Source organism: Acanthisitta chloris, unplaced genomic scaffold, assembly GCF_000695815.1.
Source record: "Acanthisitta chloris isolate BGI_N310 unplaced genomic scaffold, ASM69581v1 scaffold1210, whole genome shotgun sequence".
Classification (NCBI taxonomy): Eukaryota; Metazoa; Chordata; class Aves; order Passeriformes; family Acanthisittidae; genus Acanthisitta; species Acanthisitta chloris.
In genome coordinates, this window is record NW_008649755.1 from 177,805 (window position 1) to 190,741 (window position 12,937).

The following is a 12,937-nucleotide window of genomic DNA, read 5'->3' on the forward strand; positions in this document are numbered from 1 at the left end:
TTTGCATTATATGCTAGGTTTCAAATATCTCAGAGCAAAATTTAAATTAGTTAATCTACACAGTGAAGTTTTGTAGCAGGTTGCCAATCCCAGTGCTGCAGGTCTTGACCTGAAGTCCTTTCTCAGGCAGAACTTCCACAGAGTGAGGACTTCAGAGTCAAGTCCAGCATAAATAAAAGGTGTGGCAGTATGCTAGGGGTAAATGCTGTCTGTGTTTGAAGTTACCAAAGGATAAACTGCCATGTTTGGAACATCTTCTGGGGGCAGTGTCGAGTTTTGGACCTAAACAACCACCTCTACTATAGCTATTAATATACAGACATAGATCCGTAAGTTATATGTGGGACTCTGAGTTACAAAGCTCTGTAGTTCTGAATAAAAACCATGTAAAGCCAGACTCTGCCTCAGGGATCAGAGCTGGCTCCAAGCAGATGCAGTGGTAGTGCTGCTATAAAACCAGTGTCCTGCTTAGTGGCTTTTCTGGTTTGAAACAGCAGCACTGGGAGCCTGTGATGAACATTGTCGATTGGCAGAAGAGAATAACTTCACAGATCTTACATTTGGTGAAAAGGAGAATTCAGAGCAGGGACTGCAATTCGTACAAAACAAGCAAGTTATGCATCTTCATCTGGATGTGCAGGTGTTGTTTTCCCATCACACTGCTCAGTCCTTGCTGTACAGGACTCCAGCTGAAGAAAGGTTTGATCAAAATCCCTTTCAGTGGGAGAGGGCTGTATTTCCATAGCACACATTTGTCCTCTGTGTGTAATGCTTTGCTTGTTTAAATTCCCTGCCCATTCCACACGACAGCCATGTAACTCCTGTGATCAATCCATATTACACAGAAAAGGAATGAGGCAAAATGCAGAACATCTACGTACATGATTTGATGAATTCTGTCCAAAGTCAGTCTTAGCATTATGCAAACCTGTTTATATGGTAATATTAAACCCTGAGGCTAAAAGAAATAGCTCAAATGACAGTTTATTTCCAGATTTGTCCAATTCTTTCTTTGATGATATTTGGACATTGAGTAGTAATATTTGCATTTTCATTTTCGGATATTCAAGGGGTTGGTTTCTTTTTAGAATTGAAATTATGTCTTCATTTTTTGTGCTCTCGGCAAGCAGAGAATTTTAACAATTCCCTCATGATAGCAAGTGTTATACAAGAAAGTCCCTCTGTATCTCTCTTGTTAAGCCTTTGTTATTGCTAAGCCTAAAGATACAGGAATGTGCATTCACGTGTTACAAATTGACTTTCCTTGGTATTGGCTTCAGTGCACAATGCCTGTACAGTTGTTTAACAGCATATTAACAGTGATCCTGCAGCACCTTCAAAAGGACCAACCAATGTGCATTCATTTTCTCTCCATCTCCTGCAGCACTAATTGCAAAGCTAATGAAGCCTCCATCACTCTTAGCTACGATTATAGTGAGCAGAGTAGTGAAGTCAGTGAATTAGAACTGGGATAGTCTAAACTGGACCAAACCAAAAGGTGAAGGGTAAAGAAGATGATGAAACTTTGGAAAAGTTTGACACAACTGTGCTGCACAAAACTTAGAACAAACTGGGCTTTTTCTGCACAGCAGGGCTGAGAACCACTGATACCCTGAGATCTCAGCTTTGACTTCCCAGAAAAAAGAAAATAAGATCCAGATTTTTCTTGTGGCCAGGCAATGAGGACCAGCTTTCCATTGATTTCTCTAGTTCTCTTTCATCTCAGCTGTCAGAGAGCTGCCAGCTTGCTGCTGGCTATCACGCCCTTCTTGTTGTCTTCCCAAATCCCAGACCTTCAGGAGTTGGCCACGTGAAACTTTGGCCAACTCCACCCCTTTCCGTTGAAGAGGAACTTTTCTATTTGTGTGAGCCAAATCCCTTAGGCTTCTTCTAAAACCCTAGCTGCACATCAGAAAAGTTTACTTTTCAGAGCAGCCTTCAGTCAGTTCAGTGCTTGCACACAGGAAGGAGCTGGTGAAAGTCAGGAGTTACCTTTTCCTGATTTGCTGGCGTTGGTATCTGGTGTATGTAAGAGGAGATTTTGTTATTTATTTCAGCAACAGACTAAGACTGGCCTGCAGGAAGTAGCTGACAGCATTTCCCACTGGCCTTTGCTTCAATCTGTTTATGATAAGATAATGATCCATATGTGCATTTATTTCTACCATTCAAGACCTCCAATAGAGTCTTAAGGATTCTTAGCACATTACCTTAAGCTGATATTAAATGACAGTTGAAACCATCACGTGAAAAAGCCTTTCCAGACAAAACCCTCAGACTTCTGCCAAGACAGCTCCGAGGTGATGCCCATAGAGAGGGTAGGGAGCAATGCAGCATTGGAGGGGACGGAGCACTGCCCTTCAGGGCCCAGCAGGAGTTCCTGAGAGCAGGAATACCTGCTGCAGAGCCCTGCTGAGGGCAGCTGCTGCTGCAGCCAGGCCCATAGGAGCCAAAGAAATGTGAATTAGGGTTAAAGGCAGCAAGGAGGAATTTGTAGGGCAACACCTGTTTACCTGCAGGTTTTCAAGAGCAAGCAAACAGTCTGATTTGTAATTAATTCCCTTCGAAGGTAAAGACATTGGCCTTCAAAACCTTCACCACCACCATCACAGTAAGGGAAAGAAGAATAAGGCAATTTAAAACTAAGGCAACGGGATCTTACAGCCCATGTTACCCAGCATTAAGTGTCTCACTTCAGTGTGGCATTGGCAGCTGTTAACCCTCACAATGTGACGCTGCAGGTACCATGTTGAGTCCGTTCCTTTCTACTCACAGTGGTGTGTTGGTCACTCTGCTCTTTGCTTCTGCCTTGGTTACCTTCTTTTGCTCATGGGTGCTATCACAGCTGCTACCTCACTGTGTCTGCAGACAGGTTTACCTGAGAACAACAAAAAAAAAAAAGGTACCAGAAATCTCCTTGAACTGAATGTACAATCTATGCAAATTCTCTTTCTACTTTGTTAAAACCTAGAAGTATTACTTATAACCTTGCCAAATAAACAGCAAGATACTGTACAGGTGCCTCTGATAACAGAGTGACGATTCTAGGCGCGGTTCATTGCGCTGCATTTGTATATTGTAATGACTTGGCTTGTCTTTGGTTCTGTTGTAATTAACACCCTCGACTGAGAAGATAGCACTCTTGCTAGGGGAGCACCTTCAGTTTGCTGGGAATATTCTGGAGGAAGATGTCTATGACATTATTTTTTTTCCTGCTTCGATCCAAAAAGGCACAGACCTGCTGGCCAAACCCAGGATGTTGTTTCAGCTTTTCTGTGGGTGAATCCTATCAGCTTTGGATCACTCGGTGTCTGTTCCCATTGTGGCATCCAGTGTGTTGCCCCTTAAAGAAAGCCTTACTTTGATCCTTTCTAAATGTGGCCTTAAACTGTGTTAGGAACTTTGGTGTTGTCTGTGTCTTGCTCACTTTCTCTGTTTGTTGTGGAATGAATAAAAGGCACCTTGAGATTTCTATTACAGCTCAGTTGTGTTGCTGTCAGCTTACACTTCACAAATACAATAGAAATTGCTTACAAATGCAGTCTTTAAGGGAAGAAAATGACCTTCCCTTTGGGCAAAAGGAAGGCTCATATAAACCTTAGGAAATTGTGAGCTCTTTTGCAACTCACTGTAGATAAGTTAGGTTGATTTATTTACCTACAAAGTACAAACTTAATACCTTTTATTTATCTTCAGACTACAACAGGACAGACTGCTCTCAGCTGCACAAGACAAATTGTGGAGTAATTTCACTCATTTTAACATGATGTAGCAGCATTCCTCTCAGATTTGTACTGGTAGCTGGGAGAATAAATATCTTCTTGATGGTATGGTCTTAAAATCTGAAGAATGTCACCACATGGGGCCAGATTTTGAGTGGTGGGTGGGAATCTGACAGGACACTTGGAACATAGTGGAGTCTAGTTGTACCATCAAAGTCATAAATGCATTTCAAAAACAAAAATCTGGCTTTTGGAGCTTTATCCAAAGGTTGTCAAAGTCAGCAGAAACCAATGACTTCTGCTAAGGCTGTGTATGTTGGGTTTCTTTCATACTTTTCTCCATGAGAACTGTCGTGTTTCAGTAGCACCAATATTCCCGGCAGGCTGCAGTGCTTTTAGGAATCCCAAATCCTACCCTGTTTTGGTATTCAGATATGGATACAACCCAAAGGCAACTGAAAAGGTTTTACATAGAAAACAAGATTTGTGAAACAAAAAATAATTCAATGTAATGAAATTATTTTTCTGACTTTGTCCTTTTGGTTCTGTTTTGGGTTGATTGGATTTTTGTATTGCCTAACATAGTCCATGATAAGTTATTCCTATTCTGTCATTTTCAAAGACTGGTGGTAATATAGTTTTAAGAAATAACTATTTTGTTATAGATCATAATATGCATAAAATTGTACAGAAATATTTTGTAATCTATTGAATAAGAAAAAAGAAAACCATGTATATACAGGAAAGTCTAAAAAAAAATTGGAAATTCAAATGGAACACACTGAAAGATGTAGATATTTTGCTATTTATTTAAAGGAGTATTTTATGAGATATTGAAATGTCTTAAATTGACCAGTAATCAAAGTTCAAAGTCAGAATGCTTTTCTTGTAGTAGAATGTGATTTTCAGCAATTATTGCACTACCCATTTTTGCACCCTTTTGTCTTTCATTTAGCAGAAACAATGTGCCTTAGCTGTATTCTTTGTCAATGGGAGTTTGGTTGTTTGTCCGACAAAGCAAATTTTTTTGCAGAAAAAGAAATGGATGTATGAAATACTGTATTATACCAAAAACACTGCAGTGTATATAAATGCTTTCTGTCATACTGTGTTTTCAGATGCAGAGTTTTAAAATAAAAAAAAAAAAAAAGGCTGTCTTTAGGAGCACATGTGCAGCTTGTATCATTTTCAACCCCACCAACGTGGATCTTACTGAAAGGACTTTGCTGCTTGGCCATTTTTAGGAGGAAAAATGGGCTCAAGCATTTCTGACCTGTGATCCCAGTGCTGCTGCCCCATCAGTCATGGCTCAGGCTGTTTCCCAGCTGTAGCAATTATGGGGGAGATGTTCATAGATGCTTTTTGGGAATCAGTTTCTTTGGTCAGAGGATCCCTTACAGGTGTGCAGTACTGCAGCCTGACCTGAGGTTCTGCTGCCAGTGCAGGAAGGTGGTTGAACTTTGCAGGTTTCCCAGCACTGCCTGCACCACAGGATCCAGAGACACGTCTGAGCTTTTCTGGCCAAGTTCTGCTTGTTTTCAAACCCAGATGTTTGCATTTGGGCCAGAGTCTCCATGCCTTTTCCAATGATGTCAGGGAATGGTAGGCAGAGGGTCAGAAGGGATTAATGAGGAGGTTGACTTAAGTCTCTTTTCTGAAAACCATCAACGATGAAAAGTGTTGGAGCGGTTTCCTCCATGCATCCCCAAAGGGTACATCATCCAAAGAGAAAGGATTCTGTCATGGGCTTGTGAATATCCAGCTGGGTGCATAAATATTAATTAATGTTGGGCTGGCTGGTTTCAAGAGCAGCAAAATATGTCCTTTGCCTTAACTGCAAGGATGAGCTCAGAAAGAGACATTTCTTCCATAGTTCCCTGATGGGTTATGGACCCAAACCAGCCACTGCCTAATGTTCACCCAGTATGAGCACCTAAATTTATTTTCATACCCCCATGGTCTCCACACAGAGCACTGATTTCTTAGAGCTGCTTAAAGATGTGATGGGGAAGAAGTTAAATTCTCCTACAAGTGGGTGATCAGTATCTGTAGCACCGTGCCCATGATGTACTGCAGGTTTGTCTCTTAGTGCAGCATTTTGATGTGGGATGCTTGAAAAAAACCCTCCTTGACGACCTTCCAAAAGTCTTTGACACCACCAGGAGTCTGTGTGACTTTTCATGCACCCCCAAGCCATGCTGCAGGTTCTCTTGGCAGCAGAACTGCTTTTGATCTTGTGTTTTCTTTTCACCTGCTGTTCAGGAATTCCACTTTTTTGGCACTTAGATGCAATGAGGTCTGTTTAAACAGAGGAGGGAACACAGTGCTAATATTTTAGTCTTGGCACAAAGAAAAGATTTTCTGTGGAGGGGAAGAAGGGGAAAAAAATGCCTGCTCTGAGATTTAAAGCCTGGATTTATTTATAGCTGGTATAAGAAGTATGCTGCTTTTGTGCTGGTTTATTCCTCATCTGGCTGCTAATACTCATGGCATGGTAAAAAAACCCCAACCACTCAATCTTTGTTTTAATTACCTCCAAATATGTCATTGGACACTACTTTAAAGAAAAGGGAAAAAAATAAAAGCATCAAGCTACCAGGTGCTCAAGTTTTTTTGTTTGCTTTGTAGATTTCAGCTAGAACTGGCTCTGTGAGATGACCACAGAAATCCTGATGCATCAGGGACTGGGCAGGCTGAGCTGCCTACAGCATGATGCTGGCAGGAGAGGCTGTGCATCTCTGTTTGCTGGAGACAGCATCATCACAGCTTTGCATCTGCCATGCCTAAGCTGTCTTGATTGTAATTAGTATTTATAGAGTCTAGAACATGGTTAATTCACAGTAATGACACAAAACCTAGTGCACAGCAGTTTGCCAACAGTTGCACAGTAAACCAAGTGCAACAGGAACGAGGCATTTAATTGCCTTGACAATGGGGATTTTGTTTCAGTGCCCAGATATTTGACATTTCCTCATCCGTTACTAAAGAATCTGTAGCCTATTTTCTCAAAATCAGAAGCTGTGAGTAATCTGAGGCTTCACAAATGCAAACAGCTGTAAATCTTTGCTGTCTATTAATGTTTAAAAGGTGGAAGATGCGTGAGGATCTACTATAGTTAAGACCAGACACAGGCAGCAATTTTGATTAATATAACTAATAACTAAGAAAGATGATCTTTCTTGGTTATTCTGTACCAAACCAGCACTTTGGTGTGGGTTACTCCCTCACCTATCAGCCCCAGGCTGGGAGCCCTGGCTGCAGGACCCTGAGCTAGGGCACAGCCAAGGCACCGACTGTGAATCCCATCTGGCTGAGGAAGGGCTGAACCTGGAGCTGGTGGAATTTAGGCAGGGACCAGGCTCAGATACCACGTGGCCTGGTCTAAATTGCCAGGACAAACTAGTTTGTTCTGGGCAGCTCTCAATCAAAGCAGAGTCACACCGGGATCCTGATCTCATGGGCAAGGAGTTCCACGTTAATTTTTAATAGCATTAACACGATCCAAAAGTATGCTGTGTTTTGCAGATTTAAGCCTCTAGCTGGACCCTCTTCTGGAAAAGGCCAGATTGGACTTTTCAGCTAAAGCATGATGGAAATGTACTCATTTGCTGTGCACCAGTAGCTGCCCCATCCGTGTTTGGATCTGCAGCATTTGTGACTCTGGAAGAGAAGCTGTCTGCTCCTGCAGTGTGACAGAGCAGATGCTGTGGCCCCTGCTGGGTCTCTGTCAGGCTGCTTGAATGGAAATGAAAAGACATTTGAAATGTGTCAGGAATATGATACAGATTTTGAGATGTAAAACAGACATTTTTGCCTAATCAGCCGAAGTAAGTTATAAGATATAAACCACTTTTTCCCTCTTGCCCTGAAGCATCCATCATGATGCTGTATGCTGGTTTCAGGCTGTCAGTGGTCCCTTTGCCTCTGAATTAATGTTCCACCAAAGCACACCCTGCAGCTCTCCACAGCCCTCAGCCACTTGCCCATCCATGTTGCTGCAGTCACAGCCCAACACAATTCCCAACACAATCCCCAACACAATCCCTGCAGATGTCCATCAGCAGCCACTGGCAGAGCACAGGGCAGCACTGGGGGAGCAGAGCCTCCCAGCCTTGCTGGCCACACAGAAAGTTCATAAAACACTTTGCCAGTGGTGCAGAGTGTCAGTAGTGTCAGCTCACAGTAATTACAGACAATCTATAAAATAGACATTTGACTCAATAAGACAAGAGACCAAACGCAGTATGTAAATATGAACATACTCTCTATAAAAATATCTGTGTAAAATCAGAACAGCATCTTCTGGTCAGCAGTACTCTGGGGAGGTCACCTGAGCCAGTGCCCTGCGTGAAGCCAGTCCAGCTCAGGCTAAAACAGAGCCCATATACTCTCTTCCATCTAGGACCATATAGGCTGGATGTTCATGACTTACCACTAGTGCCTTGGCCCAACTCCAACCAGTTTGGGGATGAGGAGGGGTCTGACACTCTTGCACCACTTGCTCACACCAATGACTGGATTGTATTGAGTCTTTCTGTGTTTGGATGTTGTCAAGACTTGAACCCTTGCAGCCTCATGCTACATGAGCTGCATTTAGGCTCTATATGTATTTCCACTGCCTGTAAATTATCCCAGAGTTAATAGTGTGGCTGCGATGGAGCAACTTCTTCCCAAAGCATTTAGTACTGCACAATGTATAGCCTTCAAGTCAGAGCTGTATTTCACTTATATAAATGGGTTAAAATAATTTACACTTCTTATTCTGCTTCTGTAATTGTTTTTTTTTCCCTAACTAGGACTTGCATAATAATAAAAGAGATTTGACTAGAAACTAAAAGTACATTTTAATGTGATCTCATTTATGAAAGTCTATCACTGGATACATATGGCAAGGAAATGAAAGTATTCTTATAACAGATTAATAGCCAAGATCAAATATTTCACTTCCTGATAGAGTCTGCCTATATGTGCTTTTAATTCTTCACTAAATTTAAACTTAAAAGGGCTTTTTTGGTGCCTTGAAAGGAAGCCGCTGCCTGCCACGTCATCCCCGATTTTGCATGACTGCTCACTGATGGTTTGCATTCATTAGTAGAGGACAGCCTTCAGAGGAAGAAATTACTTTTTGCCTCCAGGCAAAAGAAAAAAGTGCTGTGAGCTACTTTCCAGCAGCCTGGCCACAGCAGGAGCAGCCAAGCCAGGGGCAGGCAGGTGCTCCCTGGGAAGGACAGCACAGGGGACCACACTAGTCTTGCCTGTGCCCATCACAGAGTAGGGATGCAGCTGTGCCTTGCCCACTGCAGGGACCTTACACCTCCCAGGCAATTAATGCAATGTCCACATGCATTTAAAGGCATACACTTTCTTTCCCAAATTCCTATTTGGAAACTTTTCTCAAAAAAAATATAGTCCTTCTCTCCATAGACCAAACAAGTCCTTAATGCAAGATCCACTGCACCATCATCTCCTGTCCCACTGGTCTCTGTTTGGGGGCTGCCTGTACTCAGCTACTTTCTTTCACATGGGTAGGTAAGTGCTGATTTAATTTGTTCATTCCTTTAGTTAATTAACACAAATTGAATTGTTATCAATCATAGAATCAACGGTGTTGGAAGAGACCTCAAAGATCATAGAGTCCAACCCTACCATGGTTACTGGACCATGGCACTAAGTGCCACATCCAGTCTCATCTTGAAAACCTTCAGTGATGGTGAATCCACCACCTCCCTGGGCAGCACATTCTAATGCCTGATCACTCTATCCATTAAATATCTCTTCCTAATATAATAATGCATTATTAGCACAAGCTATATACTTCTTATTTAGTATATATCAGTATGAGTGTAAACCAGTACCAAAGTGACTGTAATGCTCTGTATCCACTCAGTGAAATTACACCGTTTGTACCAGCTGACTCTTGGTCCAGCCTCAACAGCAAAAATTCCTTTCCCCCCTTTCCCCCTGCACTGGCTTTGGCTAGCCTTGAAGACGTTATAAAACAAACCAAGAAATATCAACAGGAGACTAACACAGCAGTGACACTTCAGGTTTATTTTTAGCCCAGCTCTCTGCCTGGTGCATCTCAGCTCGTGCCCGATGTGCGTCACACAGAACTGAAGGAATTTGAAAGTGGCAGTGCCATAAATGAACCCAGAGTCCTCCTGAACCCCTCTGTCTCATCCTTATTAACAGCAAATGAAGAGACTGTCTGTGCTGGGAAGGAGGAGATCTGCAGGGGGAGGACCCTAAACCACCTGTGTTTGAAGTGCTGCCTGCCTTGCCCTGCCTTCCTGGGTATGGAAAATAGGAAATGGTGCTCAGCTGAACAAACTTATCAACCTTATGTATACCCTTAAAACTGGGACAACTGCAGAGCTGACCCAGGAACTGGTCCTGCTGACACTAGCTTTGCAGCCCACCAGCCCTTCCCAAATCACCTCTGTGTTGTCACTTGGCTTCTCAGTGTCTGATTAACTAAAAAAATAAAATTAGGACAAGATGAGAAATAGTGAGGCAACAATCTGAGTCTGCATCCACTCTTTACTTTTGGTGCACACATATGAAGTGCATTTTAGAAACTCAGTGTGATGGTTTTCATTTTTGGGCTCCAGAGCAAGGCTGGCACTGCCGGTGGGAACTGGCAGCATTCCTTTCCTGGGCTCCAAGTACCTCAAGTCCTGGTGCCCAGAGAGCTCAGACACTGCCACGTGTGAGGCAGTGACCACACTTGAAACTCCAAATTAGTCATGGCAAATAAATAGCTTCAGAACAAAAGCTGGCTGAGAACTGCAGTTCACATTACAGCAATATTTTTCAGTCTTAAGAATTTCCTTTACTCTCCTTCAATCTGAATTAAAAAGTGTCATTAACCCCAGATACTGCTGCTCACACAGAGCAGTCTGGGTTTCTTTATTTGCCTAACATTTTGGCTCGATTTCCGACCACCCTTAACTTCCTTTTCTCCTTCTGATTCTTGTAGGGTTTTTGATGGATTGAGCTGAACCAACAACGGAAAGCACTATCTAATTTAAAATGCATTGAAATAACCCATAAATTGTTGTGAAAAGAAGTGCTGAGCCTGGCCCCTTTCCATGTCCACATTACATTGCAGTATAGTTTATGTCTTCTGAGAAGTTCATCCATGTTTTCTAGTGTGGCTCTGCAGAAATCTGAGCATTATCTAGTAGCTCACACAAAAAAACCCACTCATTATTGCCAAAAGGCCTCTGGACAGCCCAGTGTTCTGCAGAAAGCCTGGCAGGGTGAGAGCATTGCAGCCATCCCACACACCCTGGAGCACATAGGATCCTGCTTCAGTCTCACTGTGTCTAGATGGGGATGAACAAGTGGTTTGGATCAGCCTGGTGCTGTCATAGCCAAGGGAATGACAGGCAGGATTTATTCCCACAGTGAGGGGAGGTGGAGGCACAGCCCCTGGAAGACTTGGAGCACTTTGTCTCAGCTCACCCCTGCAATTTGCTGCTAGGAGAGCCCATGAAGTGATGGCCCTTGCAGCACATCCAAACCCATGTGTGGTTATCCTATACCAGGGCTGTGTGCAGACACGAGGATGCTGCACACACCAAACACGCCTGCGGCATGTGCTGGGTGTGATAAGGGGATTTCTGCTGCCATCCAAAGCAGCTCTGTCTCCCACAGGGAGGAGAGTCTGTGTTGACTCAGTTCTTTCGGTTCCATTTCCAAACAAGCTTAATATTCATTAGCAAGTGATTCATTCCCTGCTTTGCAAGTGGTTCTCCTCCCACAACCAGCAGCAGGACTAATTCGGATGAGTTACACTGCGGGTTTGTTTAAAGGATTTTTTTCTGCCATGCTGAAAGAACCACAGGGCTGTGGAGGAGTTCCTGTCCATGCTGACAAAGGGCTCCAGACCAAGCCTTGAAGGCCTTCTAGCATAGTTAAAAAATAAGGAGGGGTGGAGGAAATATGTGACACCATTGCTTAAAGGTCAATAAAACCACCTCAAGTGCTAGCAGCAGAACATAGTCTGTAAGTCTGGGGGATTTTTGGTTTGGTTTGGTTTTCTCTGATTCTTAATATTTATTCTCTGGGAGCTCAGTGGGAGAAGGTGACACAGGGTGTATGGACTCAGCTTTTGGTGGATGAAGGTTCAGATCCCCTCTCATGCAGCTGCTCTTAGCTGAATGACTTTGAATGGCATGAAGTGACATTTCTGATCATGTTAGGACAAACCCTTTCACTTAGCCCTACAGAATATTTCAGCAACATGTAATTCCTAATAATCCATTTTCTTCTGGATTTCACTAAAGTTGAGGCTGAAGTTACCTGGAATCTTGGGGTTTAACACATTTCTTTTAGCAAAACACCAGTCAATACTCTGATGAGAAAACTCCCTCCTGAGACAGGTTTCATCAGGAGCTTGGGAGTTTTGCTTACTATATGACTTCTTAACTGCTGTGAAAAAGCACAGCTGAGTGACAGCACTGTCATCTCCAAACCTAACTGGGAAATCAGCTGCAGCGTCAGGAGAGTGAAGCTGACAGATGTGTCAGAAGGCTACACTCATCCCTTGGCTGTCTGGGGACCCCAAGCTGCTCCCCTAAATCCAGAGCACAAGGCTGGCAGTGGCATCCCCATCCTGCACTAGGTTTTGCTTCATACTGAAACAAATCTCATGTAAAGCTCTTTTGTACTCTGACTTTCCTATTCTGTCTTTTTTGGGGGTGTCTTGTCACCCATCCATCACCACATGGCAAGGCTGGTGAAACATGTCCACCCACACAGCAACACACCTGTCCATGCATGAAAGTTTCCAGGGAAGACTCTTTTCCTCTCCCTCAGCTCTGATGCATTGCCAGTCACTGCAGCTGCACTTGCTGGATGCTGTTATTCAGGCTGAATTATTTGTAAGTCCCTGAGGGACTAATCAATAACAACAAAGTGATAAATATTAGCGTGTGCCCCATGTGCTGCCTCAGGGCTTGCCTGCCTGCAGGCTGCTGCAGTGGGGTGAGGAGCAGAGCTGGAGAGTGCTGGGGACACACACAGACATACAAGTATGCAAAAGGAAGAGCACTGGTGTCTCTGAAATGATGATAGTCCTTTGGGTGACACTCGTGTCACATGAGAAATACCCTCAGCAGATCTCTCTGATGTGGATATGATCAGAGATACAGATCAGTGGATAAAGATGAAGGGTTCTGCTGTCCCAGGCCAATTGTAGGTCATGTAAA